This window comes from Danio aesculapii, chromosome 14 (assembly GCF_903798145.1).
Source record: "Danio aesculapii chromosome 14, fDanAes4.1, whole genome shotgun sequence".
NCBI classification, from domain to species: domain Eukaryota; kingdom Metazoa; phylum Chordata; class Actinopteri; order Cypriniformes; family Danionidae; genus Danio; species Danio aesculapii.
The window spans coordinates 19,740,934-19,746,285 of NC_079448.1; the positions used below are offsets into that span (position 1 = coordinate 19,740,934).

A 5,352-nucleotide genomic window follows, 5' to 3' on the forward strand; every position below is an offset into this window, starting at 1 on the left:
TTATTTATTTATTTTATGTATCACCTCATGTGTAGGGGCTTAAATTGTTGGGGAAGTGGATGTTCTGTAAAAAAATATATATATATTGAAATTATCTTAAATGAAAAGTTAAAAAAAAAAAAAAAACTTAAATTAAAACTTAATTTTTGTGAGCATATGAAATTCCGAAAATGTATTGCCTATGTACATGTCACAAATAAAAAAAGATATTCACTTAATGCTTTAAGGTTTACATGATATTTAATGCATCTGGATATCCATTTACCGGAAATGCATTATAGATTCAACTTTCTAATTAAATGCACCTGATGCAGCTAACCAAGTCATTCGGGCTTATTTGAAAACTTAAATGATGTGTTGTACCATGGCTGGACAATGCTCAGTGAGAATACTCAGATAAAAAGATAAAAGAATGCACAAAGTCTTTTAGTGGTAAAGAAACATATCTGATTGCCATCAATTATCAAAGAGCAAACATTTGTTTCAAATAAATACTGTGCTTTTAAAAATAAGCTTTTTATCCATTAAGAATTCTGAAAAATATTAAGTTAATTTTAAATGTTTTACATTTAAAATAACCAGCTTGAGCAAGAATCAGTACATTTCAATATTTTTTCTTATTTGACACAATTAATTATATGCATTATATTAATTTCACAGTATTATTGTTTGGCTGTATTAATTAAATAAATAAAAGGCGACGCTGTCAGATAAGATTTTACACTCTCAGAAAAAAAGATACACACTGTAAAAAATGTTTGTGAAAATAACTGAAATTTCTGTATAATTGTGACATCTAAATTTTGTAAATAGAAAAACAATGAAACAGCGTTAAATTTACAGTATGGTTTTGTAAAAAATAAAAATACAGTTGTAAACTGTTGAACCAAATTAAACTGTTAATTGTACTGTAAGAATGTGTATCAATAACAATGTTTATTTGTAAAATGTACTGATCACTGTTATTTTAATAGTACAAACATGTAATACTGCAAAGCTGCTGTAAAAATTCCAAAATGATACTAAACAAACAAAAATCATGCTATTACAGATAAAAAAGCATGTGTAAGCAAGTATAACAATCACAAAATGATCATGTTATCCTTAAATATATCATTACGTATTTACAAGTTTTAAATGAGGGGTTTTAAAAGGCAATGTGTCTGTTTAGAATTATCCTAATGGTGTATAAGCTATTTTAACATTAGGCTTTATTGCTAATTATCATATTTAATATAGGCCTACATAAAAAGATAAGGGTTATTTGTCCCTTAGGGTCCTTTATTTTTGAACACTATGTAAAATGTAATTGTTAATCTACTGTAATTGACAAAATATTTTTAAAACAATAATTTAATTAATAAAATTATGAATGTCTTGTTGTTGTTTAAAATGTGGCAGCAATGTGTTTCTATTTAAAATATATGCTTTTGCGTAAATTAACGTCTGCGTTTTAATTTCAAACTCTGTTCTGCATTGTCCAATCACTAATCGGTTTTCTGATTCTTGCGGGAGCAGCCATTTTACAGATGTTTATGGGTCTGTAGTGAGTGCGCGCGCTCAATCTGTCCAGCCCGCGAATGAAGCTGTGGATGACGTCTTGCAACATTTCTAACTACTGAGGCACTGGTAAGTTTAGTGAAAATTTCGTTTACTTTGTACTTTAAACGCTTTACCATACAAGCACTTGCAAAAAAGAGGGTATTATTTGGGGTGTTGCACGGTCGTCTGAATAATAATGAGTGGCATAATGCAAAGGTAACTCGGCCTCTTGCCGTATCGTCCGACTAAGTAAAGCTAAAAAAAAAAACTAAAGATTTTGTTAGAAGTCTAAAGATGATTACGTGTCATTTTTGCAACAAAACACTTGAGACACTGAGAGGTTATGTGTTGCATTGTAAAGTTCATGGAACTTTTGAAAGTTCATGGAACTTTTTCAAATGTGTTAGTGCTGGCTGTAAGCGAACATTTTGCTCTTACGTTGCATTTAAAGCACATTTTTATAGGGATCACATTGAGTCTGCATTGACCGTTAGTACTAAAGCAGTTGTTGCAGATTTTAAATGTGCCATTTCGTTGTGTGACCGCATGTTTAACACGGCTAAAGATTTAATATGCCACTTAAAAGAGCATATAGCAGAAGGCTGACCTGTGGCTTGTCCAATAACGGGTTGTAAAAATACTTTTACAATTAAAGCGTCTTTTACAGCTCACATGTCCAGGAAGCATAGAGCTGCTTCAAATGATACTATAAGTGACATTTACAGGGAAACTGTTTCTCAGTCGTCCACTGTCATTGAATGTGATTTTTCAAATGATGTAACAACACCTGAAACTACAGAATTGCCCCAGAATTTTAGTGAGTCGTTCCTCAGGAATATGTGTTTATTATACCTAAAACTGCGAGGACAGCTCCTCCTTCCAGCTTCCAGTTGGGACAAGATTACACTTTAAGTAAACTGCGTTCCCTTTTAAAAAATGAGATGGATCTAGCAGATGAAGTTGTTAGTAAAGTCTGTGACTGTGTAAACGATTCAGATCTGTTCTCTTTCTGTCATCAAGGACCACTGAGAACAACAAATTCAAGAAGTCAGACATTCAAACAGATGTTCAAATACATAGAGCCTAAAAAGGTAACATTGGGAAATTACGAAAATATGACAAAGACGTTTGCATATTACATACCTGTAAAACAAACATTGAGTAGCTTATCGGAATCAGAATTATGGAAGAATTCGCTGTGTCAGCCATCTTGTGAAATAGACTCGGATAATTTTGTGGACATTAGTGATGGCAAAATCTTTAAGTCCAACCAGTACTTTCTTGAAAATCCAGAATGTCTGAAACTAATTATTTACCAGGATGCTTTTGAAATTGTCAATCCACTTGGATCTGCTAAAAAAAAAGCACAACGTAGTTGCAGTCTATCTTTCTTTGGGTAATTTACCTGCTCATGTGCGGTCCAATACTGATCACATGTTCCTTGCCTTGTTGTGTGGAGAGAATGACCTAAAGAAATCTGGAAGTGCTAAGGTTTTCTCAGAGCTGTTAGTGGATTTAAAAGATTTGGAGGAAAATGGAATAACTGTAGGTGGTAAAGTGGTCAAAGGTGCACTGTATTGTATTGCTGGTGATAATTTGGGTTCACACGCCATTGGTGGGTTTACTGAAAATTTCAGTCGTGCTCAGTATTTTTGCAGGTATTGTGAAATCACAAGAAAAGAATTTCAGAGTGATAACCCAAATGTTTGTGGTCCACAGCGCACCCCTGAAACTTATGATTCTGCTGTTCATGATTTACAATCTGAAGACCGTCAAGACATCAAAGGAATAAAGGTAAACTCTGTTTTCAATAATTTAAAATCTTTCCATGTCTGCCAGCCTGGTCTCCCACCTTGTTTAGGCCATGACATATTTGAGGGTGTCTTATCCTATGATGTGACATTGTACTTAAAGTATTTCATTAAGAAGAGACACTGGCTTACATATTCTGTTTTGAACCGTTGAATCAAGCAATTCAAGTACAAAAGTACTGATGCACTTACAAAGCCATGTGCGGTCAATTCTGAGGTGTCCAAACTTTCTGGGCAAGCCATACAGAATTGGAATTTCTTAAGGTTGCTTCCTGTATTAATTGGTGACAAAGTGGAAAATTCAGAAGATGAAGTGTGGCAGTTAACTCTCCAGCTCAAAGATATTGTTGATTTGATTTGGGCACAAAAAATTTCATCATCACAAGTAGCCTATCTTGACTTTCTAATCCAAGAATATTTGGAAATAAGAAAGTCTTTATTTCCTGAGAGTTCACTGAAACCAAAACATAATTTCTTGCGACATTATGCTGCACTAATTCTTAAATTTGGCCCCTTGATTCGATTGTGGACGATGCGTTTTGAAAGTAAGCATAGCTACTTCAAGAGATGTGCTAGGCATTTTAAAAATTCTAACTTTATCCGAAAGGCCTCAGATGTTTCAGGCATATCTTTCAGCTGGACCAGGATGCACTCAGCTTTTGCATGTCAAAGACAGTTGCACTTTTTACACAAGTCTTTACAGTGAATCAATTAAACATGCAGTGAGAGAATTTAACTTTTCAGAGTTTAATACTACTGTGTCCGCAGAAATAATGTATAAAGGAACGTCATACAAAAAGGGACATTTTCTTGTGTCTAAAAATGATGAGTTCATTGAGTTTGGAGAATTTCTCATCATTTTAATCCAAAATGAAGGAGCTGTGTTTTTTGAAATGGGAATACAAAAAGCTGAATACCATTTTGAATACCATCTGTACTCTGTGACTAAACAGAGTACCAGGCTACAGTGTCTTAGCGTTAATGACTTGGTTGATTTTTATCCGCTAACATCATACATTGTTAATGGGTACCAAGTCGTTCCTCTGAAACACAGCGTGCTGTCGAAGTAAAGAGATCTTGCCCACAGAGGTGGAAAAAATATACTAAAAATCATCATGTATGCTTAGTTAAAATAACATGTAGTTTAAAGAGATAGTTTTCCCAAAAATTAAAAATGTTGATATCATTTACTTACCCTTGACTTTTTTTCAAACCTGTTTGGGGTTTGTTTATTTGTTTGTTTATTTTTTTTTTCTTAAGATGATATTTTGAAGAATGTTGCAACTGTTGACTTCTATAGTATTTTTTCCCACTATGGAAGTCGATGATTACAAGTTTCCAACATTCTTTTGAATCGCTCAAAAAAAAAACTCAAACTGGTATGAAATATGTCAAGGATGAAAAAATTATAGATTTTAATTTTTTTGGTTAAATATCCCTTTAAAAAAAATAGTAAGAAATCTGAATTTTTGTTTTATTTGCAATTAGCAGACAGAAATAAACTCTTAATAAATTTAATGACTACATGTTTAATCACTACTTGCTTGATTTCAGTAATGACTGACTTGGAGACAACATTTCTACGTACTGCCATCACTGAGGTGTTGCCTAACCTTCCAGAGGCAACAAAAGACATTTTAGAGAAGTTATTGCAATCCATTGGAGTGGAGACATGATGATTTTCAGTTTATTGAGGAATCGGATTTGCTGACAGCATTGAGGCCAATCCAAGCTCGAAAAGTCCTTGCTGCTTGGAAGTTAAGATGTTAGTCATGTGTTGCAGAACAGAATGCTACAAGACAAGTTCACAAAAAAAAAAACAACTTTTGTTTGTGTATGACCTTTTGCAGGCCAGACACCAGAAACAAGCAGCTCACCACAACCATCCACAGCCTGGTGTAGTTCACCTGCAAGTTCTCAATGGTAGCAAAGTATCCAGAGTCTCTCCTAGATGTAATAGAGGGGGATGTGGTTGGGCCAGGGTACCATTCTTTAGTGA

At 33.8% G+C, this 5,352-nt stretch overlaps 1 long non-coding RNA gene across 1 annotated transcript; it reads left to right on the forward strand.

Annotated features, from left to right (window-relative positions):
- The first annotated feature begins 1,556 nt into the window (after window positions 1-1,556).
- On the forward strand, window positions 1,557-4,994 carry LOC130240301 (uncharacterized). Its single transcript, XR_008838760.1, has 3 exons — window positions 1,557-1,629; window positions 3,262-3,336; window positions 4,908-4,994. It is a non-coding gene; the product is annotated as an uncharacterized LOC130240301 (long non-coding RNA).
- The last annotated feature ends 358 nt before the right edge of the window (window positions 4,995-5,352 follow it).